This window comes from Podarcis vaucheri, assembly GCF_965113315.1.
Source record: "Podarcis vaucheri genome assembly, chromosome: 6".
NCBI lineage: Eukaryota > Metazoa > Chordata > Lepidosauria > Squamata > Lacertidae > Podarcis > Podarcis vaucheri.
Genome location: NC_138764.1, coordinates 28,432,067 through 28,458,307, shown reverse-complemented (window position 1 = coordinate 28,458,307; position 26,241 = coordinate 28,432,067). Strand labels below are relative to the sequence as shown.

The window sequence follows — 26,241 nt, the reverse complement described above, 5'->3', positions numbered from 1 at the left end:
CTGTTTGAAAAAGGTGTGAGCCTGTGACCTGGCCCAGGAAATAAGTATTTTACCACTACAAAAGAATGGCCAGGCTCCCCAGGCAATCCAATCAAGTAACTTGCCAGACAGGAGATAAACTGTGACAGGAGAAAAACAACATTTAAATTTCTGTGATGTAGGTGGGATGTATCTGAGGGGTGGTCTTATGTTACACCCCTTCTGTGATGTATGCATAATGTTTCTGGGGGTGGTCTTGAACTAGAGGATGGGAATTTCAAAAGTCTTTATAAGCCATTGCACAGCATTTTTGTGGGTCCTCTTCCTCTCCTGCGAGTGAGGGGAGCACCCTGTTGCAACAGATCAATAAAGATCAGGCTTACTAGCTGCTTTGCTTCTCAATATTCTCTGGTTGGCCTCTGTTATTTTCTCCTACCAATAGAGAACCTATGTAAGGACTCTATATGGGCTCTTGGATACCCCATAAGGGAAAAGGGCATATTTTTATTTACAACATTCCTTTAACCCACAGTTTGGCCCCTTCTTGTAACCAATTCACAGAACAAGTGGGAGTGAAGTGGGCTCAGGAAAAGCTGAGGTGTGGTGGGCGGGCCTTGGCTCAGCCTCCTGAAGCCAACCATAGTTGGGTGGTGCAACATCCAATTAGAGTGGAGAATTTGAAGTTAAACTGCCAAACAGGGCTTGACTGCCAGATAGGGATTAAATTAGAGCCTGGAAAGCAGTTTGGTTAGGAGTTAGCTAGGCAAGGCAACCCAAATTGTTTCCCTGAGGGGAAGGAAAAGATCTTAAGTACTTAGAAGCGGTCTGTCTAGTCTAGCTCAAGGTTTTTCCATAAAACTTAGATATACAGGCTTGACTCCGCACATCAATAATTACACATTCAGATACTCCTTTAATCATGGGTAATGTGTTCCTTGATTAACTAATATTGCCAAATATTGGTTAATGAATGCATACATCATTAACAAGATGGAGAGTCTGTACTTGAAGTCTATTGGGAAGCAGCTCGGCAGGTTGCAAAGCAGCATCTTCAGCAATCAACCTTGACCTGAAGTTTGAGCACTTATTAGTTGCCATGACAATAAGAGCACTACGATGATAGGAAAGAGAAATTAGCTAGATTCCATTTAAAATTACTCCGGGAGAGGCAATGTTTGGGAGAAGATTTATAGAGCAGGCAAAGATGGATAGCGCTTGCTTTTGTTAGAGCTCAGTGTTTTGAAAAATCAGTCTGTATGATGAATGTGAGTTTCTTATTATCTAATATAGTTTTATCTAACTTTGTATTTGCCAGAAGAGTCACATGGATTGAAAAAATCTTGTGGTTTTTTTTTTTTAAAGTACCACCGAGTAGTAAAATCGCATATCAATCAAATTAAATGTGAATTCTCCCCAGCTCCTGGTAAGGGGAAAAAAATATAAGAAATTGTAAGGAAAAAAGAGAAAGAATAAGAAAGCCAAGGGAGATTAAAGTATGAATGCTGCTGGAAATAAAGTATTTCTTCTAAGGGAATGATGAAAGTAAGGGTTGCTTATTCTACATAAGACACTACTTCATGCCAAGATGGAATAAACAATGCAAAATTGTTTACACAGACTAGAGGAGCTCCCAGGATTTCAGACATCAGCTCCACCTGGAACAGCTACAGGATGAACCTAAGCCATGGCTCTTCCATATAACCTGGAGGATCTAAGCCAAACGGATTTAACACTACTGTGATTAGCTGCTTCAACTGATCTGCAAGCCCTAAGATGCCCCTGTGCATTGAAATATCACAGACCCAGAAACGAAGCATGGAGACAAGTAAAAGCGCAAGGTGAGTGAGCCACCTGTCTCAGAAGAAGGCAAGTTTCTATCTTATCAAGAGAAAGCAAGAGTGTTCCATAGGAAAGGCATTCTGTAACAATTCCCAGTCTCATACTCTATTCCTATATTTTAAAGATAGATTGTAGACTTTTTATAGGCGCCATCTGAGTAGTCTATCAAATTAAACTCCTTCTGGTTTACTGTTATTTCGGATTTTTTGAATACTGGTGCCCCTGGTTTTCTCCTCCTAGTAAAAGTGGCACATGTAGCACGGCTCCCTGTGAGGGTCTGTGGGAGCTGTTGTCCCATTTACATCCTCGGAAGGGAATGATGCTCTGCTGGGGCCTCCTTGCCTCTTCCCCATGCCTCAAGGTGAGCTACTGAACCCTGGGGCAGGGAAAGGAAGAAGCACTTGTGGTGGCATTCTGAGGAGCATGCAAGCACATAGCCCACTTATCTCAGTCCTGCTCACAAGAATTCAAGCGTGGACCATCACTTTTGCAAGCATATTTACTTGGATGCTCACAAAACACCTAAAATCCACATGTGCCAAAGAAAGACATGCACTAGAAGCAGATAACTGGTTTGTTGTTGTTATGTATTTTGTGTTATTTTTATCTTGTGTTTTTGTGTTGTGAACCGTTCTGAGATCTACAGATAGATATCAGTAAATAATAATAATAATAATAATAATAATAATAATAATAATAATAATATGTTTGGGTGGTCCATCACAACACTGTACAGATTACTACAGGGTGTTGAGAGGGGTTATTTTTAAACTATTAAGTGGGGGGGGGGGAAGCAGTCATAGTCTAGGCCAGAAGTGTTTTCCCTTGGTGACCCCACCATGTTGAAAAGTGTGTGTGTTTGCAAGGTGTTTCCTGTCCTGTCCAGAAATGCACCATGCAGGGTGAAGCCAGCTCTAGATCTTTTCTAAATAAATTGAATAAAACCGGTTAATGCACTGAAAGACATATTTGAAAAATGAATGTTAAGGGGAACAATGCCAGTTGTTAAGCAAGATAGCTAAAGTAACGGGGTCATGTCCTCCATTGTGACATGCCCTTCTCACTGTGGCGATGCTGCCACGTGTCAGGATAGAGGGGGCAGGATGGAGACAGGTTTGCAGCTGTGTGGTCACATGGGCAGGAATACCACATTGGGAGACCACACAGCCTTGATGTTGCTGCCATCTTGCCCCATCTCAGTTAGCGGCGGTGCTACCGCCATCAGGGAGCATCAGCATGGCAGACGCCCCCTGTGCCCACCACTCCTGCCACTCCTGGAGCTGCCACTACCAGTCAAGATATGTGGTTCCTGTCCATGATGTGGATGAACATCGGCCACTAAGAGGAAAACAAGCTCTAACATAGAGAAGTACAGTGGTACCTCAGGTTACATGCGCTTCAGATTACAGACTCCGCTAACCCAGAAATAGTGCTTCAGGTTAAGAACTTTGCTTCAGGATGAGAACAGAAATCGTGCAGCGGCAGCACGGCGGCAGCAGGAGGCCCCATTAGCTAAAGTGGTGCTTCAGGTTAAGAACAGTTTCAAGTTAAGTACGGACCTCCGGAACGAATGAAGTACTTAACCCGAGGTACCACTGTAAATAACAGTGAATGGTATTGTTAGCATAATATGCACATGGCACATTGCTCTGTAGAACTAGAATTTGTATAAATGCCTACTGCATAAGATCTCAGTTTGGGGTGGGGAAGTTGTGGACCTTCAGATGTAGGTGGATAGGAAGTCACATGACCTCTTCCTATTTTTTCTGCTGGCGGGGGCTGATGGGGCTTGGAGTCCAGCAACATCCATAGGCTCACAGAGGGTTTCCATCCCTGCTGTAGGTGAAGCTATCCTATTACAGTGGTACCTCAGGTTAAGAACTTAATTCGTTCCAGAAGTCCGTTCTTAACCTGAAATGGTTCTTAACTTAACCTGAGGTGTGCTTTCGCTAATGGGGCCTCCTGCTGCTGCTGCGCCGTGCGCAATTTCCATTCTTATCCTGGGGCAAAGTTCTTAACCTGGAGCAACCACTTCCTGGTTAGCGGAGTTTGTAACCCGAAGTGTCTGTAACCCAAGGTACCACTGTAATATCTTTGAACTTGTTCCTTTATGCATTTTGTTTTAAGATGAGCAGGAAATTATTTTGGGGCATTTTATCATAAAGAGGAAGAAATCAAAGTGAAGTTGAAACTGTGATAAGAAATCTTTTTTTACAAAGAAAACAGTAACTAAGGCTTAGCGACAAAACAGCAGACCACATGACTAGCAAGCAGGTTCATCGTGAAGTTGAGCAAAAGGAAGTGGGTGAGATCTCTAGAGGAGAAAGAGAGAGAGACGGAAAAATAACTATTGAACGGATAGACTGGAAATCTTATTAGACCAGCTAAAAGGATAGAGAAATGGAGCAGATAGGACAAGGAAGAGCTAATATCTTGAGGTTTATGAGTAGAAGGAGACATGTCAGTAGTTAAAATAAGCACACAATGAGAAAGAAATCTTTGTACCAGGGAAATGAAAATGATTAGCACACAGAAAAAGAAGTTTAATTTACCTGCCAGAGGTGGAGAAGAGGTGGGAGGGTGGCAACGTGGACATCAAAGAAATATAAAAGTGTAGCCAGTAGCAAAGAAAATGCTCATTAGATCTAGAAACATGATATTGCCTTTTGAATGGAAGATAAAATTAATTTCTTAATTAATAAATAATATTCTTTAGATGGCTGCAAGGGTAGACCTGCTTGTAATTATAAATCGGGTTTGGTTAGAGACTTTTTGCCGATAAGATCCTTCTGCCATAAATTCCATTCATTTCCACAAGGATTAATAGCAGCAGTAAAGAGCTTTTAAGAACTGAACAACGTGGCAACTCTAGGTATAGTTTCTGTCAAGGTATGACCCTGGCTGGAAACTTTTGAGGGGGAAAGTGTGTAAATTGGTTTCGCTTCTTAATTTTGATATTAGCATTGCCATCCAAATTCACCAGCATCAAATATTTGGATGAAATCTTTGGGGTTGTCAGGATCGTCCCCGGCCCTGTGTAGCAACAAGCATTGTAATAATAAATGAAATAGTGGATGCAGCTCTTTTGAATAGCAGCAGAAACTTCCTAGCTGTGGTTGCCACAGTTTTAAATATAGCTGTCTCCCTTTGGAGTGGCAAAATAGTTTAAAGCATCATGTGGTGGGGAAAAATAAATAACTGTGACCAGTTCCTCTGTAGTTCCATTGTAAAATAATTGCCTTGAAGTATAAAGGAAGCCTCTGTGTGTTTCACATAGATTATATAGACCTGAAAATAAGAGGAAAAGCAACAGTCAAGTAATTCCAAACGCAAGCAAATCAACACATTGTTTCCTTCATTCTGGAAACATCAATGAGATAAATTTAATGGATGCAGGTTTTCTTAAGAAGGTCTTAGTTCAGCTGTTGTCCCAGGAGGTGCAAGTATCCTCCACTGCTGGTACAAGGCCTCCCTACCTCTTCAGTCTTTCTTCATATACTGAAAAGCACATCCTTAGGCAATATCCCTTGATGTACAAATGAAAATTTCTCAGTCCCGCAGTAGACTTCTGTGTCTCAAGCTTCACCAAGAGAGCTCCAGGCAAACACTGGAAGAGAGAGTATTGATCATGAGGGATTTCGGTCCTAATGACCAGCAAGCCCAGGGTCCAATGGAGCCTCATTAAAAAGCTTCCTGTATCTGCTGCCTATGTGACTGCAGAACATTGTGTTTGTTTCAGCAGATCCCGGAAATAAGGCATTCAGCAGTATGATGGCAAAAACATCTGTGTGTCAATTAGTGAGCTGGCGTTCAATAGCCGGTCTGCTGATGGTTACAAACACCTATTGCTTAGCTCTTGGGGTCACTCCCAAGGGCTGTTGAGTCTTGTTTATGAAGCTTGAAGAACTTTTTGTATTCCCCACAACAGTGCAGTTAAGATTCAGGGAAGGAATAACTACCAGATGGTTGTATTGTATGTTTTGGGATGGTGTTAGTTGATAGTTTGGGATGTTTGTTTTGTTTTGTTTTTTGCTAGGTAGCAAATAGCCAACCATTCTTTTGCAGTATTGAAAATATATTGTGGTATTTGAAGGTCTTCATTACTCCATTCTTGACTCCTATCCAAACATGATAATGTTGTCATCCTTTTCTGGTCTCCATCGAGACCAGAGTTCCCATGTTTGGGTGTATCTCCATCTGTTTTTGGACTATAACTTCCATCACCCCTAGCTAACAGGACCAGTAGTCAGGAATAATGGGAACTGTAGTCCAAAAACAGCTGGAGACCCAAGTTTTGGGTCCACATTTAACTCCTGTTTTTCAGGTGATAGAACACATGGAAGGAAATGTGACTCCACTTCAACATTTTGTGCCTCATGTCAATCCAGCTCTGCCTAGGAATGCAAAGTAATAAAGTTATTAATTATGTAACTAATTATATAAGATTCTGCCACAGCAAACATCAGTACAAATAACAGGGGGGTTTTTTGTTGGAAGCAGAACTGCAGCAGAACAGAAACAGCACTACATGCAACAAACATGGGTTGGAATGGAAATGGATTCCTTCTTACACCCCTAAACATCAACTAGACTTGCTCTCATTTAATTCATGTCAAGTCATTGTTTCTCACTCCATTGGGGGATTTTCCTGTGTCACTAGTGACCTTTGCAAGCTCTTGCAGTGGCATAGGAAGTCTTCATATGCTTGAAAATGGAAATTTACCTCTGCGGTGAAGCAATCTCATGAAAGAAATGGAATCGTTCATCTACCCTGCAAGTCTCTGGTAATATTGCTGTTAAGGAAGGTGGAGGAAGGCAATTCTGTGGAGTTACAATCTATTTCAGCTTTGCAGAGATTGTATGTGCAAAAGTTTACAGGGTCTGAGTAGTGAAAAGTCATGCAACTAAGAGATTGTTGCATCAACCTGTGTTTTCGTTTTTTGGAGAGAAAGAGTGTGTATACCATAAATGAGCAGTATCAATGGTGAGGAATGTTTTCTGTCCAATGTAAGCAGGAAGCAAACAGATTTAAGTTTACAAATGGAAAAGGAAACAACGAGGAAGTAAATTTCATCAAAATGAAAAGGATTCAGATCATATCTTTCCTAGCATTGTATGCCAATAAATCATCCTGCTGTGCACCCAAAATATTAAGGCTGATAAAACTGTCCAGTTTTCAGGGAAAAAAATAGATATATTTTTGTTTGCGTTTGCTTTATGAAGATTTTTGAACTTTTTGTTAAGAACTTTCTAAGCACTTCTTTCTTTAAAAGGAAAGTAAAATAACGATTCAGTCAACAGTCTTGCTATGGTACCAACAGTTGTGTTGTGAATCTGTATCATTCTCAAGTTACATGTCACATGTCATGGCAGCCACCTTTGATGTTCCCTCAGGAGATCCCAGATAAGTCAACAGTCTTGAGAGAGGAGGAGGGGGAAAGAAAATTATTAAGCCGAACCTCCTCTTCCTTTCCCATACCCCACAGCCTGCTGAATCAGAGAGGAGTTTTCACCTTAAGCCTCTTGCCTTACTCCCAATAAAGTAGGTGGGCCAAATATATTTGAGGCTGCCAAGGAGGGAGGGATGAGTTTGCCCATTTGCTATTTTTCCAATCTTAAGTTCCATTCTTCATATTTCCACATCAATTTTGCAATTTTTTAAAAAGTCCTTATACATATTTATTCATTTGTTGATTCCCATGCAACAACCATACAAAAATCAACAATGCAAATGTATAAAACAGTTTGAAATTCAACATAGATACAGATTGGGGGAAAAGAAAACCAATCAGCATTTTTTTGGGGGGGAAATGCACATTTCTCCTAGCATACATATTTGTGTATGCACTTTGGCCCAATTTATTTTTCGAAAGCAACTTCCTCTAATATAATGCACCTTTGCATGCGATTTTCAGTAATATTTGCATTTGTGTGCTCACTTTCCCCTCATATATACAGTTTTAGACTAAGTTAGGCCCCATTTATTTCACATTTGGTGTTATTTAGTCTGGATCCAACCCATTACTTCTGCATTTGCTTCAAATATGGAAGCAGAAGAGGCTCACCAGGTGGTGGGCTAAACAGGACCAACTGCCCAGTAGGTTGGTTGCTGTTGCTTACTAGGAGGGTAAGGAGCAAGGAGCTCGTCCTACACTCGAGTAGGACCCCGACTGGCATGTTCCCTCCCTCCTGGTCATTCGGGAGCTTCGAAAGCTTTCTTCAGCCCGAACATCACAGTGACCGATGCCAGCTGACATTGGCACACTTAGGATCCACAGAGTCTTTGCAGCTTGCGTAACAGACCTCAGCAACTCAGCATTTTGGCTAATCTACTTTATTTACATATAAACACACACGGAGCACTGCAACATGGTTCCCTCTTTCTCTAGCATCAGACAGCAAAGAGAAAAAGAACAATAGTCTCACTTCACGGAACACAGTAACACAAACATCCTGTCCCCGTCACTTCCCACTCTGTGGAGTCAAAACACACACCGTCATGTGAAAGACAACAATCCCATGACTGCAATCTTGGAGAAGGAATTCTAACAGGTAGCAGGGAGGTCAGTGTGGTGCAAACGAGCTAGCAGGAACACTACATTGGTGCCACTGGAATGTTTGCACCATGCCAAACTCCCCGCCACCACCTTACCAATCCTCCCCATCTTTCCCAGTAAGCAACAGTGACCTGCTGTTAGAGAATACTCTGAAGATGAGGACTGGGGAAGGCAGGAAGCTTCTAACAGGAGAAGAGGGGGACAATTCGCCCCCCTTGCTTTCAGCATTTCCAGAAGCAGAGAGACAGGCAGACACAGAGCTACCCAGCTTTGAGATAGTTGCTGAGCACCCAGAAGGGAGGGAGCAGCTGGGCGATACATCAATAGAGAGTGAGGGGGGGGACTCTCTACCTCCCCCCGAACTAGGAGGTCTGAGCATGTCAGAGAACAAAAGAGATGCAGGGGAGGAGAGACATCCCATTGGCGTGCTACTTGCTGCGGAAGGGGGGGGGTCAGAGTGAGCAACCCCGATCCTTGGAGAGAGATGCCGATCTGTGTTCGCAACATCGTACTGTAATAAAAATACTATAAATCTATGAGATGCTCATTAATTCTTATTGGTGAGCTACCAGAAGGGAGAAGCGAACTCCCGTACTTGACACCCGCCTGCTGGGAAGCTAGTATAGTGGCTCTGCTAGGAGTCGCCATATGTCTGGGAATTCCCAGACATGTCCTCTTCTGGGGGTACTACATGACCGGCCAGGGGGGAATTTTACAAGCAAATGTCCTGGGTTTGGGGCTTATAATTTGTGTGTGTGTGTGTGTGTGCGCACAGGTGGCTCTGGTGCTGTTGCCGGTGGCTAACGCTGTGGCTCGGACTCAGGCTTGGTGATAGCGGCATGGCTATCAGACAATTGCCCTAAAAAAGCTCAACAGCTTTTTGTGTCCAGCATTTTGCCTTTTGAAATATGGCAACCCTAGGCCGCACCCAGTGAGTTGTAATTAAGTGCTAATATGAGAAGCTAAAGCTGATAACTTTTCATAATAACTTCTGAAAGCTTTCCAAGGGAGGGGAGGATACCTATTGATCTTGTCTTGGGCTCAGAGGTGCTGCTTTTTGGAGAACTGAGCTCTTATCACCCACCACAGGTTGTTGATTAATGAGGCAAGGTGTGAGATTCCAACTTCTGAAGATAATTAAATGCCAAGATGCCATTCAAATGAGTGGACATAGTGGAAAGAAGCTTCAAAAAGAGTCACAACCCTCCCCAGCTTTGAGAGGCAGTTTCGCCATCATCACAGGAAAGCAGATGACGTCCCCCCAAGGTGCCAAATGCCATCAAAATTTAAACAAAGAATGCCAGATTGTTCCGCATCCTGGCAGTCTTCCCTCCTTCCATGAGAGATGGCTCCCCCCCACCCCCGCACTTCTAATGTTCAAATATGCCTCGCACTGCCTTTTATCTCTCCTCCCCTTTCAGTATCACAGGTTTAAGACAAGTCTGTCTTGATACGGAATAAAAACACACACAAAGATTACTTAGTCACGCCAAAATTCTCAAGGTCAGGGAAAAATCCATTTCAAAGAGGTATTGCTGTAATTCTGTCAAAGCAGCCCCTTCATTTGTCTTCAGGCCTAGGGATCGTGTGCCGTCGTCTACTCAACTGTAGGTAAGGGCCGGGGAAGAAGATTTCTCTTTCAGTATTTATTGCCTTTCCTTTATAGTGATTGATTAGCTGGGAGTCCAAGAAACAGCAGACTATTCACCTGCGGCGCTACTTAAAAAGCTAACGACTTGCGCAGTCAATGGGATTACGCCAGCCCAGGTGATGCTAAACGCTGTCAGGTGGAACATTCCATTTTGAACTAGACCTTTTGGAATTACCGTAAAGGGTTTACAGGCTGGCACCAGTTTAGGTTTAGCGTTTGGCAGTTCCTGGCTCATTCTGTCCTGACGGCCACTCTTTTCTGGATGATTGCGTGGAAGCTGGCGTTTTTAAGCGAGCACTTCAATCAGAAGAGCAGCTGTCACTCGACACTTGTGGCTCTTCTAAAGACCAGCTGGATGGAGCACATTTGTTTTATGCCGCTGCGTGCTGTGGCCAGTTTGACAAATTCTCCTCGTCCCTTGCTTTGACCCGCAATGAATATTCTGCTCTCTCCCTCTTCCCTTCACTTCCACTTCACATCTGGCCCGTGTGTCCTCATTTGTTCACTTAGTGTTGCCCTTCTGCTTTAGAAGAAATAAAAGTGCACATGTTGACACAGCTTCAAAATGAAACCTTAAAAAAAAAAAAAACCCATTGGAAATGTGAGGACAGCTCTGGAGCAGAAGGAATATGGGGGCTGAGGCCAGTTTGGCAGGATATACAGTGTTGCAGGGTCTCAAGAACTGAGGATGAGGACCAAGAGTCACACTAAGCAATGATGCTACATGCATCTGTATCGAGTATTCATATCTATCTATCTAGCTGCATCTTTGAAGTTACTTATTTAATATATATAATATAATCATGGAAATATAAGAGACTTCCTATATTTATTTTTCATGGTTTGGATCCAAACAGTCATACACAGACGAGACCCATTGAAATGAATTGGACTTAGTTGGGGATAAATTAATTCCCACTGATTTCAAATAGGTCTATTCTAAGTCTGAATTTACATCAATGGGGGAGGGGGGTTCCCTCCCTAGGGGTGGTTAGTTTAAACAAGTGAGGAAGTGGAAAATCCCATGCAAGGATCAGGGCCTGCTCCAAGTTTGAGGCAATCCTCTGATGGTCCTTCAGCAGTCTTAGCTGGTGGCAGCAGTTAGTAGCCAGCATTACAATCAGTGCAACCTTTTACATTTCCAAGAATGTGTCAAGTATAGTGGCGTTCTGGGGCATTCTGGGAAAGTTAACATGATTGTTCCAAGATGGAGGGAAGCAGGTGGGCCTCCACAGAGTGGCAGACTATATTGGGATCTTTGGGCACCAGCAGCTGCCAAAGGATGCTATGTGTTCTTGCTAACTCTGCATGGAATTTTGAAGAGGTGATGAATATATCATCCAGTTTGATGATGTCCTTCTCCCTCTCTCTCCTGTCAAAGCCTTCCGTGTCTCATCTTCCTGATGAGGAACCCAGGGAACTCTGAACCTATTTGCTGGGCTCTTTCCCTTGCAGTCCTCCAGAGTTTGAGCTGTTTCCCCCCCTACCTGAGTCTTGTGAATCTGACCATGCATACCCAGCTTTTCTCAATCCTGAGTGTACCCAACCTGGGCTTGAAATTGCACCCTTATGCAACTTGGGCTATGCTTCCATGGCAGCAAGTCTCCACTTCAATGGAAGAGGACATCATAATTGTGGAAAGGGATGTGGGCACTGCTCTCCCTCTCCTTGCAGACATGAGATGGGCAACCCACCTGTGTGAGGGAGCTGTGAAAGCATCATAGAAGCTGGGAAACAGTGAAGGGGGGGTGCTTGTGTGAAAGGGAGAAGGGTGAACCGCAGGTGAAAGGGAATTACAATTCCAAGGGTCTTAGATCAAAGTTTTATACATTTCAATTTCATAGCGTTTTTTAAAAAAACTGTTCTTATTTAACCTGATATTTGTAGTCTGCAGCTTCTGCTGATCTGCATTTTTCATTTTGTCTTCAACTAGTTTGCAGTGTTTTCATACCAAGCCAGAGACTTTCGAATGAGGAACATTCACTGTTCCGCAGCCTCTCTCATGGACTCATTTACGTTAAACAACAAGCAGTGCTCCATTGTGCGAGAAGCCGACATTATAAAGACGAAGCACTTTGATAAAATAATTATCAGGAATCCATAACAAAGGCGGTGTCGCTTTCAGTTACAAAGTTTCTTCAGGCAATGCAAACATGTGCGGAAGGGTATTAGTTATTTATGAAGATTTTGTAAAAGCAAAGCCAAAGTTAGGGGACGATGATTGTAGGTGGCATCTCAAAAGAAGCAACAGAGAGAAATACCTTTTCTTTCTTTCTTTCTTTCTTTCTTTCTTTCTTTCTTTCTTTCTTTCTTTCTTTCTCAGCATTTGGAGACGGCAGCCATTATGAAAGCAGAGATTGTTAAATTGGGCCATGTGTGTGTGGAGAGTAATGGAAGCATACACATGACTTTAGTTGCAAAACTGACCTAGAATTATATCAGCTTCAGATCCACAGAAGGCAAAGCATTATACATATCTGCCCTTTGCTGTGCAGCCTTAAACGGGGCATGGCTGTTTGGCGGAGTAGCGGGGACGTTGTCATGAAGTGTTCATGCACTGCCAAATTTACTACTACTGTGTCACTGGAAAAGACACTCATTTGTTTTCCTTTCCTTTTTAATTTTTAAAAATTCATTCTCAGAATCCCCAAACTTCCCTCTATCTCTCCATGGTTTCTCCAGATATTCTTTTCAAACTGCATTGTATCATATTCTCCATATTTTCTTAAATCTCAAATTTTATCATAATTCTCGCTTCATTACAAGTGTTTTTAAAATCTTGCCAATGTTTTCAATTGTTTACAGTGCAGTGTTCTTTCAAGTAACTTAATAAATTTCCCCATTCTTTATTAAATTTATTGTCCTCTTGATCTCTGATTTCCCCAGTCATTTTCGCCAGTTCGGCATGGTCCATCTTTATCAGTCATTCTTCTTTTGTAGGTAAATTGTTCTTCTTCCATCTTTGGGCAAGTAGCATCCGCGCAGCTGTTGTAGCATACATAAATAGTCTCTTCTGAGCCTTAGGTATTTCTGGACCTAAAATTCCTAGTAAGAAAGCTTCAGGGTTTTTTGGTTTTTTTTACAAAAGTTATTTTAACATAGTTTTCAAATCGTTATAAATCATTTCCCAATATGCTTTTTTTTTTGCACTTCCACCACATGTGGTAAAATGTGCCTTCCTTCTCTTTACACTTCCAACATCTATCTGTAACAGTTCTCTACGTTTTTGCTAGTTTAGTAGGAGTTAGGTACCAGTTACACACATTTGTTTTTCATGCTCAATTTCAGTGGTGTGCAGTCAGTAGACTAGGCAGACTAGGCCAGTACCCTAAATGTTCCCCTAGCATCTTCTTCCCTAAGCTGGGGAAGCTCTGCGTGGCTTGGGGGGGCACGATGCTCACACCAGCTCCCCCCCTCCAATCACCCTTGCAAGCTGGCGATTTCACCACATGCCACTGCTCAGTTTTATCCCATTGTGATTATCCCAGTGTTGGGGAAAGCACAACAGTCAGTAACAGTCCATCCATCTCCTACCCTACCCGCCGCATTGTAGATCCCTTCTTTTCTGTATCATCTCAACATGGATTACAACTCCCTCAGAATCAAACCATATATTATCGAGATTAAATAACTCATTTTTGTCTTACAGGTAGAACAAAGATAAAGATATACGGGGCAGCACATCGTTCCTAATTAACTCAGCCTGGATAATTAGGTATCTTTTGTCACAAGCCTGTTAATAAATTGTAGTTTGACAGCTTTAAGAGAGTGTAGCTTCATTACCACCAGGCAAGATGCAAATAGTTGGCTGGTCTGCGTACTCGAAGGAGATGGATAATACATATTGAAGAAGGCAACAAAAATATAACCTATGTACAAAATTTTGTGAGCAACTTTCATTTACTACCCCAGCAGTCTAAAAAGTGAGCAGATTCTAATGTGGAATGTTAATTATCACAAAAGCCTAGTCTGATGAGGGGAAATGCTGAAATATTGATCTTCATGATAAGATGTTTCTTATATAGTTGATTCTTTCCCCTAATGTGACATATTGATAGTAAAATGTTCAAAGAGCCGATCTATTAAAAACACCTACCTTCATAAGTAGCTCTCAATTAACATTCATTCTGTAGTCTTCAGTACAGTATTGTTCTCCAGGGTTTCTTTAGTATGAAGATGCAGTTGTTATACAAAAACAACACTAACAAATGGTTGCGATAAATCCATCAACAGGAATTCCTATGGGGCTGGTAGGATGAGTAGATCTGCCCTTGTGAATTGCTCTTCATTGTTCTTTGGTGTGTGTCTGCTAGAGGGCTGCATATTTACAAGGCTATAAATACAGGGGGTGGGATAATTCTTTCAGCAGCTGGGAAACAGCCATTAGACTTAAAAACTTTTGGCAAGAAAGCTGCTACAGGCCTTCAAAAATATGGCTCTGTTGATTTGAATGTTGGGTTTAAAAAAAACAAATGCCAAGAAAGGGGTAAAAGCACGGCAGGAAAATGCACAGAATGAACCTGATGTGGAATCTAAACCCTTTTGAACATGAAATTGACTTCATTTCTGGATAAATAAAGCATATCTATTTGCATGGCCTATCCTTATTATTGTCCCACCATCAGGCACGGCTCATTGTGCAGTGGTACAGAACACTTGTATGTCAACACTGAATGGATCCTGCGCTGGTTCTAATCTTATGCCTTTTTGCGTCTAAAGGTTTAATATTTGATTCTCCTTTGGTATTTGCAATTGCTTGGTTTTAGGCTGAATTACGTTTTGTATGTTTTCGTTGGAAAGCACTTTGCAATGACTATGCAGTGAAGGGCAGTCTGTAAATCTGGTGAACAAACAAACAATGCTGGGGTGTTTTGTACTTAAGAATTTCCACTTCTGGAGAACTTAAACTCAATATTATTAGCTTTGACCTTTTTCAGTATATTATAATTCTATTATCTTTCGGGCATAAGCCAGCTAAAATAGATTAAGTAAAAAGATCACAGATCAGTTGATGTGACAGTGAGTAATAAATTCTACAATGTACTCCATACTAAATATTGGAGTTGTGAGGTATCTACCTCTGCTCAAATAAGGGCATTGATTACACATTACTTGGGAGATCTGTGACTGGATTGATTGATGCTTTCTTTCTTTTTCTTTTAATAAAATGCAGTGATGGAGGGCTTCCATTATTTTTAAAAAAAGCTCTTGGTGTGTGTGAGGGAGAGAAAGAGAAAGTGAGGGACACTGGCGGAGGAACAGGGGGCGGGGGAGCACATCACCCCTGGCACCATTGGGGGGTACCATCACGGCTGCCCCCCGACACGCGCCGCACCCTCCCCCCCCCACCCTGGGTGCAAAACCCCTGCGACAGGCGCACCATGCCCACAGGACGCACACCATTCCCCCATGGGCGGCATGCCATGCCCCCGGGACGCATGCCAGCCATGCTCCCTCCTGCTCTCTGCCCCTGGTGCCGGAGCATGCAGCTTCGTCACTGGGGAGGGACACCCTTTCCCACCATGCCAATTTCAAAATCACTTCCCAAACTGATGTTTTACCTATGAGCCTTCAGAGCTTAGCTGCAGGCTAACTGGATTGCCTGAGTTTAGTCTACACATGAGCAGATTCCTCTTACTCCCAATGAGTTCTTGTTCTTTGGATTGACATTTCATCATCAGGTGTGCTGGTCCCGGGGGGGGTACCGTGCGGCGTGGTCTGAGTCCGGTCCTAGGTCAAGGGTATGGAGGCTGTCCATCAAGGGCGAAGCGAGGTCCAAGGCAAGGAGCGGGGCGTGGTCAGGAACTGTGGAAGAGCAGGACAGGGTGCTGGCAGGAACAGGTTACCAACAATGTTGCTCCCGCAACCTGGGACTGGGCTGACTGGCTTTTATCTCCTCTGAGGCCAGGGGCGGTCCCGGCCCACAGGTGACTTGCCTCTCCTGGCCTTAAGGCGAGCACTCCTCCTGTGAGAACTCAGTTCCCTCCGCCTCTCTGCCCTGAGCCTCTGCAGCTCCGGAGAGACTGGAGGATTACTGGACCCAGAGGCAACCTCACCTTCCCCTGACAGGGCTGGGAGAGGAGCACCTGCAGGCAATGGGTCCTCGATCACCTCCGGAGCCAGAGCGGATTCAGCTGGTGTCTGCTCCTGAGGATCCGGCATAGGTGAGGGCCCTTCAGGTTCAAGCCCCAGCCCCAGCTCAGCCGGCCCTGGAGGCGGGGACTCCTGTGCAGGCTGGGATTCCTCAGGTTCAGCCTCTGAATCGGATTCCCAGGCCATCACATCAGGCGGTTGACTGGACCTGCACTGCTGCTCCCTCAGACTCTGGTGTTTCTCTGCCTCTACCTAAAATTCCATACAGAAGCCATCTGTGTCTTGTGAAGGAGACAGAGGTGTCATGACCCCCCAAATGCTCTGAATCCCCCTGTTCTGTCTTACTCTCCTTCTTTGAAGATGATCCCTCCAGCAGGGGCATGACAGTTACCGTATCTTAAGAGGTATCCAAACCAGCAGAGCTTGGAACAGTTTGGCCTGTCATCTTGATTCAAAATGGTGTCCCATAGTTTCCAAACACAGACCAAAACCAAATCTGGCAACGAGATAGCCAGAGATGGGAGACTTCTGGTCTTCCAGCACCTGCTGGAGTACAGTTGCCATCATCCCTGACCATCAGCCTTTTCAAAAAGAGCGAAGTGTGTTTTTAAGGTTGGAGCTGACCTATTTGTCATTGCATGGTTCCTTCAGGGGCCAACCAGAAGAAGATTCACAAAACAGAGATTGAAATCCAGTTATCTCATTGTCAGAGTGCCATTAGAATCGTACCAGCAACAAGCTGTGGTCTAAACCACTAAGCCTCTTGGGATTGCCGATCAGAAGGTTGGTGGTTCAAATCCCTGCAACAGGGTGAGCTCCCATTGCTCTGTCCCAGCTCCTGCCAACCTAGCAGTTTGGAAGCATGCCAGTGCAAGTAGATAAATAGGTACCACTGCAGCGGGAAGGTAAACAGAGTTTCCATGCGCTCTGGTTTCCATCACGGTGTTCCATCACAGTGTTCCACATGACCCAGAAAGCTGTCTATAGACAAATGCCGCTTCCCTCAGCCTGGAAGCGAGATGAGCACCGCAACCATAGTCGCCTTTGACTGGACTTAACCGTCCAGGGGTCCTTTACCTTTCACCTTATACACAAAGAGAGTTATTCTCGTGGACTCATTGCAGGAATATTTGAGACATGGAGTTGTGTTTGTCATTATTATTTTGGCATTGTAAATATCATTTAAGACACTAAGCATCAGAAGGTGTTGAATTTTTGTACATTACCGTTAATGATTTTTTGTAAACCACACACAGAGTTCTTTAGTTTGTGGAGTACAACTCCCATCATCCCTGACCATAGGTCCTGCTAGCAGGTGCTGATGAGTGCTGAAGTCTAGCAATATCTAGGCATTAATTCAGTTAAGATTGCATGGTTGATAACTAATTGCCAAGGCATTAACTTATCATATTTCCCGGCAGAAGAATGGCACTCACAAAAAGTTGAAAAATACAAAAAGTAGAGTCCTGTATCTTATTTTACATGGATTGTAGTATTATTATTCTTGGATGGAAGGACAAAAGGCATTTATCTGTCGACCAAAAATGAAGATATATATTCAGATTACATAACATTTTATCCCATTCAGCTGAGGGTTGTCACATTTGAGGTGAAGGTCAAATCTCTTTCTCTCTGATGGATTCTATAATGCTGAGGATAATAAGATGGAAAATTCTACCTGTCATATGTGGTGAAGCTCTGACTCAAAAGTACTTGGCACAAAGCAAATCTTCACCTTCGCTAGACAGAACAGTTCCTTTCTAATATATAAAAGAACATTTTTAAAGACTATTGACTGACATCTCTGGAATGGTTCTTTGTTTATCCATGAACAGGATGCCAAATTTATGCAAACTTTATTCAGATAGAAATTGAATGGGTGGTCTTGTCTGTGTGTTTTACAGTATCCTCCAACAGTAAACCTTTCCACATTTTGCCAGGGATAGTATCTCTTTTTTCTTGACTGACAATTAAGGTTTGGGCTTCATGTTTACCATGACAGATCACATAACAGATCTGTGCGGGAAGCAGGGTTGAAGTCACCACTCACCAGCTGATGGGCAATGTCTTCAAGGCTACCAGATCAGCTGTGTGACAGAGTCCCCCATGGGGAACTCGATTGGGCAACCTGTCCCGGCAGAGAGCAGCTTTGCCAGCCCTATGCTCAGCATTTAGGAAGCACCGAGCATAGGGCTTGCACAGCATTTTATACAATGCTTCCAAAACATTGGGAAGCACTGTGGAAGGGACTTTGACTGGTGGATAAGGTGTCAATCACCGGGTGCAAGTATGATGCCAGCTGATTGACAGTGAGATTGAGGGCAGATATGGATCTGGCCTGCCATTCCGAAATTGTTCCTGTTATACAAATACAGTTGCAGTGTTATCAGGGAAGGAGCAGAGAACAAGGGTAACTTTTGGGGATCCTGGGACAGCAGTTTCCACCTTTCCAAGTTTCAGATCATACAAATGTGTTTGGTTATAACACAGTTTCTTTTTCTTTTCTTTTTAAATCACAGAAATGCTGGGGAAATGGGCAGTTGTTTTTTCAACTATTTTTTAAAGTAAAAATTTAAATCAGAATAATAGATTATTTATTTACAAAAATAACTTTTTTAAAAACTCAAAACACATATTTATCTAACTCTAAATGAACTTATTTGACCTACTCTATATTGGTTAATGGGACGCAGGTGGCGCTGTGGTCTAAACCACTGAGCCTAGGGCTTGCCAATCAGAAGGTGGGCGGTTCAAATCCCCACGATGGGGTGAGCTCCTGTTGCTCGGGCGCAGCGCCTGCCAACCTAGCAGTTCGAAAGCACGTCAAAGTGCAAGTAGATAAATAGGTACCACTCAGGCAGGGAGGTAAACGGTGTTTCCGTGCGCTGCTCTGGTTCTCCAGAAGTGGCTTAGTCATGCTGGCCACATGACCTGGAAGCTGTACACCGACTCACTCGGCCAGTAAAACGATATGAGTGCCGCAACCCCAGAGTCGTCTGTGACTGGACCTAACAGTCAGGGGTCCCTTTACCTTTACCTATATTGGTTAATATTACCAGATTTTGCATTGCTGGTATAACAGTGTAGAAATCAGGCATCAAAATCACTGCAGTTTTGAAAGATTTTGTCTTCCATATTGATTCAAAATGGTATCCAATGGTAGGTGAACATATTCCAAAACCTGCTTCTTCATCTCAGGAATCACAATACAGAATTGGGTTACGGCATCTTAACAGGTGTCCAAATCAATGCTCCTTTGACAGATTTGGCCCACCACCTTGATTCAAAATGGGGCGTGATGCTATCCAGAAATAGACCAAAACCTGCTCCTCAGTCTCAGGAACCACCATGCCAGATTTGGTTAGGGTCTCTTAAGAGGCATCTCAATGCATAGAGAACTCATAGACAACTTTCCAAAAGAACAGATTTTATTGGCACAATATCTGATGAAAAGATTCCAGTTTACTCCAAAGATATCCTACCTCTGTGTTGTTGCTGCTTTCAATGAAATTTGCCCTCCATCAGGTAAACCTTCCTTCCACAATAGCACTGTGCCCATGAGAGAGAACAGAGTAAACTGCTCCCACAACAGTATGCTTGGACCCCATGCCGCCTTATAGCCATTCTGTCATCGAACACTCTACAAATCAATCCCACAAATTTGTGAAAAGCTGGGTACAATGTGCATAATGTACCTAGTCTTACTCTGATGCAAGTAAACCTGAATTAGGACATAGGACTTTATTCCAGGGTGGCGGTGTGTATGTGTGTGATCAGTGGAAGAAAGGAGATTTTAAAGATGTCAATAGGTGCAAGAATTTGGGATTACGCTCAGGCTGCTTGATGTTCAAATCAGAAAGCAACTTCTGCAGTATATAGCATAATAGCCCACGAGAAGGCAGGCACAGGATGGATACTACTTCTGTGGCTGTAATCAGTTCCTGCTGCAATCACTGAGTGGCAGAGGGCCTTGTCAGGCGCTAATGAGAGAGACAGAAGGTGCTAAAATTGAACACGAAGGCTTCTCGGCCTATTAGTATCTCCGCCAAGTGAACAACTTTACTGCCCAAGCTTTTAAGAGGCTCATGTAGTTAAATGGCTCTGTCACATAATCCTCGTCTTGAGAGCCCCAGCAGAGGACGATTCGTTGGCTGTGAAAATTTCAGACACATTCCTTGCTGTTTTAGAGTCACTTTTCACTTGAAAATCTTGTATGTACGTGTGTGTGTGTGTGTGTGTGTGTGTGTGTGTTTGTGTGAGCTGCATGAATATGCATATCAATCACCAATTTCCTCAGTAAAATGCACAGGGTTGGAATCTATAGGACTACATGTGGTGTTCCATGTATAGATCATCACCAGTGGTAGAAATCACCCCAAATCATTAACACAAGGCACATGACCTCAGCACCCGTCTTTCATTTTACCTCTGCTTGCTTTTGTCCCCTACCCCCCCCACACACACAGAAAACCCCCCACACACTCCTGAATGTTAGGGGAGAGACACTTTGAAACAGCTTGTCCTCTTTGCAACAATAATCTTGATTACATGCTGAGTATTCATTTAAACTCCTTTCCATCATATCATTTGCTCACTTGTGTTACTCATCCTAGTGAGCAACATTTGGATACAAAAGCAGGATACCAATTTTAGTGGTGCCACGCTGCACAACTGCACAATTTCTGTTCTCATCCTGAAGCAAAGTTCTTAACCTGAAGTACTATTTCTGGGTTAGCGGAGTCTGTAACCTGAAGTGTCTGTAACCTGAAGCGTATGTAACCCGAGGTACCACTGTATTAGTCTAAGCACTTGTTAAAGCTATCAAAGTTGGGCGAATGTTGACTGACATTTTTGTGTGGTAAGTGAAGTCTACAAGCTCATTATGCCTGACGTGAAATGGTACTTTGTTTTGTCCATTCTCCCAATCAATTTCATTAGGTCAGGCATAGGCAAACTCAGCCCTCCAGATGTTTTGGGACTATAATTCCCATCATCCCTGACCACTGCTCCTGTTAGCTAGGGATGGTGGGAGTTGTAGTCCCAAAACATCTGGAGGGCCAAGTTTGCCTATCCCTGCATTAGGGAACTTGTGGCCCTACAGATGTTGTTGGAACTCTCATCAGCCCCAGTCAGCATGGTCAATGGCCAGGGGTTATGGGAGATGTTGCTGAATGTAATGGGAGATGTTGAAGTATGCATACATGGTGAGTCGCTGCAGACATGTATAACACAGGGTCTTCCATACAACTCTTGGCAACTTGAGAATCAAAAGGACTTTTTCAATAACAGCTCATGAAAAGGCGATCTCTTGTATTACATTTTAAAATGCAGATTCTGAAAATATGTGCCCAAAGATATGGAATGTCCAAAATGGTCAGAAAACTGTTTCTGGGTTAAGGAGGAAAATTAATACACAAACGTGCCCAACAACAAAAATCATTTATCTGTTTGCTTGCCCTTTAACTGATTTAGGTTAAGTACCTGGCTACACATTGTAAAGCCTCAATGGAGATGTAATTTGAACTATGCTGATGGAAGGGAACTGATTCAGTAAATATGAGATATGACACAATGTAATAAAACAAAAGATCTTCTGATTGTTAGAAAGGAAGAGGGATTTTTTCAGGGGGGGGGGCATTATTTCTGATTCTCAATAAATGTAAGAGTCTGGAATGCCTCCTATTGCATTAACTCACCAGAGCCAAACTAGCTTTAAAAATAGGCAGGTTTTGTAGAAGATCCAGATTGAAAGGTTAATTGTTTTCAGCTGAGCCATTTCAGCTTCTGTTGCCTGTGGTTTTTATGAATATTGACACTGCCTTCTATCGACTCAACCCAGTACTTTCTATTTATGACTGACAGGGACTCTCTGAGGTCTCTGGCTGAGGTCTTGCACAGTCCTATTATTCAAGTTTTCACAAGAGAGACCAAGGATTGGACCCCAGATCTTCTGTAAGCAGAACACGTATTCTTAAACCGAGCTAGGGGTCTTCCTCTCCCCCTTCTGTGATGGAAAGCCAGAGGATTTAAGCCCTGGGAGGAAAAATCCTGATAGTCTGGGATACAAAGTAAAAGGAAAAATCCATTTTCAGGGAGCTATTTTTAAAAAAATACAAATAAAAAAAATCAATTTTGGCAGCAGCAGATGTGCTAACCATCTGTACAGCTTTCAAGCAGTTAGTTCTTTTAGAGCTTGTAGCCCCAAAGTCTCTACAACCCATCAACTCAGAAAGGCGGTTCCAACCTGAGGGATTTTTCTGCCCAGTTGGTGCCCACCTGCACAAGGGAAAACAAATAGTCTTGCCACACCAATCAGCTACCAATTCTTGCTTGAATCTCTCCTCCTTCCACACATACTGCAGGCCAGCTGGCTCAGAGAGGCTGAAGTTTGACCTGGTCCATTCAACCTTGCAGATCTAGACCCTAAGATGCATCAAGCACCCTGATCACAAGGGCTTCTTGGGTTATACACAAAAGACGGGGTGGCTGGTGCTGGTTGGGATTGGTAGGGTAGAATGCAGGGAGCCCAACAGTAGGTGGCGCCAAAACCAATGTCTGACAAATGCTAGATTCATCTCCATCCTTCTTCCTGTTAGGAACTAAGGAAGAAGAGGAAGCTGATATGGAGTGCCACCACCTTCTGGACTGGTAGTAAGCAGGCAGGAAAATGGGGGAAGACTGAGGTTGGTGGGGCAGTGCCACCTTTGCCCTTATTCAGCAGCCTCCACTGGCAGGGAGGCAATAGATTGCACAACTAATTCATTGTGCATCCAAGGGAGATTTGGATTTAGGCACATAAGATGGATATTCAGAAAGTTCCCCCCTGCCACAACAGAAGTGGCTCGCTGGGTTGGGGAGGAATTACTACACCAGTGTTTCCCAAGCTTGGGTCTCCAAGGCTTTTTTTGGACTACAACTCCCATGATCCCTAGCTAGCAAGACCAGTGGTCAGGGATGGTGGGAATTGTAGTCCAAAAGCAGCTGGAGACCCAAGCTTGGGAAACAATGCACTATGCAAACTTCCAGGCAGGTGGGTCACTTTTCCTTATGGAGAAGAAGAAGAGGAGGAGTTTGGATTTGATATCCCGCTTTATCACTACCCTAAGGAGTCTCAAAGTGGCTAACAATCTCCTTTCCCTTCCTCCCCAACAACACACACTCTGTGAGGTGAGTGAGGCTGAGAGACTTCAGAGAAGTGTGACTAGCCCAAGGTCACCCAGCAGCTGCATGTAGAGGAATGGGGAATCGAACCCGGTTCACCAGATTACGAGTCCACCGCTCTTAACCCCAAACCATGCTGGGAGAGAAGAGGTGCTGGGGAGGTTGTTTCAGTGGGGGGCACCAATGGTGGATTGAGATTCATTCTGGGTCCTGCCCAACATTCACACATTGAACTCCCATGTTTGCAAAGACACCCACATGTGTGAATACCAATGTATCTAGGTCTCATACACACCATGTCTGTAGACTCCCATGAACACCTGAAGTCCAATATGTCCAGTCTGATTCTGTTAACTTGATGCTGCTAAAACACCAACGGGCAACAGCACCAGTTGTTCCTACACACTCTACCCAGGCCAGGCCAGCTTTGTAACAGAGTGGCTTTCACTGAAGTCATTCATGAGAAGACTTGAGAGTCATCTAGTGCAGCATTCTCTTTTCCAAGCCTCCGGGAATGTCTCAGGAATGGCACAGAGGCTGTAGCTCTCCCATCCTGTTGCCAACGCCTGCCCAACATCTGATACCCAGTGACATTTAACCATTGAACATCTCGACTCCATGCTACCATTATGTCTAACAGCCAGCCTAGCCAAGCCACCGTAAAAGTATCCCTTCAGTTTCTTGAACAGCATCTCACCCTGCCACAGTTCACTACTGAAATGGAAGGGACTTTCAGAAGCACCTTGTGGAACAGCACAGGAGATACTGTTCAAACGGAAGAGGTCAAAAGCTGCAGTGGGCATGTTTGAAGTCTTCACTTTAGTGTCTACAGTTAAGTAGCTCTTTGGCAAAGGAAAAAAGGCTTCCTTAGAAGTCGAGACTCTGCTTCTGGGAAAGGAACTCTGAGGAAGGAACAGGAGCTAGCCAGAGCTACCTATTGTACCATTACTTCCATAAGAACCGAATAGTGAAAGGTTCACTGCATCCAATAGCATTACACAGCACTCATGCCTGTAAAAACCTAATTTGACTCTTGGGTAATCACTCAGACTAACTCAGTCAAATTTATTTTAATGCCATATGTTTAATGAGGGGACACGGTGTGGGCATCACATTTGACGTAGAATAGACCAATAATATTGGCTTCCCAATAATATTTAAAAACAAAAAAAAACATACCAGACTCTTAGAATTCCCTAGAAGCAGAAATAGCAGATAAGAGAAGGAAGATTCAGCTAAATAGGCTGGGGAAGATGTTTATGAAGCTCATAGCCTCTCTTGCTTCATTTCCACAAGTGTAATTCTAAGAGATTTGGAACGCTGTTAAGGAATACATCTGCTTACCTTCTGAAGTTTGGTAGGAAATAATTAGTTTCATTCCCTGCCTCCGTTTTATCTATTTATTTTGGAACCTGCATCACTACAAATTCATTAAAGTTGTAAACCTACGCAGGACATATTAATGATGTGATTAGTAGTCATACTGTGTGTGCTTTTTCTTTTTTAAAAAAATAATAAATCCCAGGCACGGTAGGGTGGGGCAGTTTTATTATCAGAGCAGCAATGGGAGGGGAGGTTTCACTGCTGTTAATTACATCATATAGTCAGTTAGTGCAATTAGAGCAGCAGCAGCTGCTTTCGCTGTTTCTCAGTTTGTTGCTTCTGGCCTCTGTTTTTGAGTTTCATTCCTCTTCACTGGCTGAAAACCGGCTTTTGCTTCTTTTCTTGGGCCACCCCCACATCAGACATCCAAGGTACTGCCATGGAACATTCTCCCTAGCACCGTGGTGAATACAACCCAATGTCCTTCTTCAGATGTTCCAATAACCACAGGTATAAGTTGTCATAGAATGGTAGAGTTGGAAGGGACTCCGAACATCATCTAGCCCAACCCCTTGGTGTTATCAGCACCGCACTCTCATCAACTGAGCTTTCCACTTGTGTTTGTGTGAAAGAGTGCACATTTGTTGATTTGTACAGTTCAACTATCATGTGCATTATGGTTACCAGATTTTTTTTCAATGAATCCGGGGACACTTTTTTTTTTTTTAGCTGAGTAGCAACAGGGAGTCAGTAGTGGGGATGGTGAGGCAAAAGACCCTGGGCCCAAGCACACATGCATATTGTATAAAGGTGCAAAGCCCTCCCTTCTTTCACATCCTGTGAAACATAAATGAGTTTTTTAAAAACTGGGCAATGGCATGCTGCCCACCCATGACTCCCGAGCCTCCCCCCAATCTCCTTCCCCCTTCCCCCTTTGTTTTGATAGATCAGGGGGAGGCTCGGGAGTCATGAGCGGGCGGCCGTTGCCCAGGAGGGGTGCAAGGCGCACAGTTTTTCTGCCAGGCAAGGTGCAAAGCCCTTCCTTCACACCCTGTGAAACATAAATGCACAGAGTTTTTTAAAAAATTGGGCAATGACCAGCTGGCAGTGACTCCCGAGCCTGCTCTGATCAGTAAGAACAAAGGGGGAAGGGAGCAGGAGATCTGTACCGCTGGACATCCCCAGTTCCCCTTTGGCAGTGTTGGCAGCAGCAGCAAGTCAGCAGCCCAGAGCTAGCCTGGTAGTGCAGTTGGCTCTGGTTTCAGGAGCTGCTTGCTGCCATGGTGCCTGCCATTTTTCCTCACCAGAAGTCTCTATATAATGTGTCTTGTGCACAACACATCATATGGGAACTTCCAGCGAGGAAAAATGGCAGGTGCCACTGCAGCAAGCAGCTCCTGAAGCCAGCCAGAGCCAACTGCCCTACCAGGCTGGTTCCAGGCTGCTGAGGCTGCCACTGCCACGTTTCCCGGGGACGTCTGGTGACCCTAATGTACATAGGTAGAAAAGGATGTGGGTGGCGCTGTGGTCTAAACCACTGAGCCTCTCGGGCTTGCTGATCAGAAGGTCGGCGGTTCGAATCCCCACGACTGGTGAGCTCAGTCCTAGCTCCTGCCAACCTAGCAGTTTAAAAGCACA

The 26,241-nt window shown here is 43.7% G+C and overlaps 1 long non-coding RNA gene across 3 annotated transcripts in view; it reads left to right on the top strand.

Annotated features, from left to right (window-relative positions):
* The window catches only part of LOC309535204, a 98,746-nt gene that overhangs the window by 32,377 nt on the left and 40,128 nt on the right, over positions 1–26,241 (top strand). Inside the window, exons 2-3 of one of the 3 annotated variants that reach the window (XR_014221109.1) lie at positions 1,597–1,817; positions 13,676–14,715. This is a non-coding gene — a long non-coding RNA (uncharacterized lncRNA). Of the gene's footprint in view, positions 1–1,596; positions 1,822–11,959; positions 13,312–13,675; positions 14,716–26,241 lie in introns of those variants that run through there. The other 2 variants (XR_014221110.1, XR_014221108.1) reach the window with 2 other exon arrangements.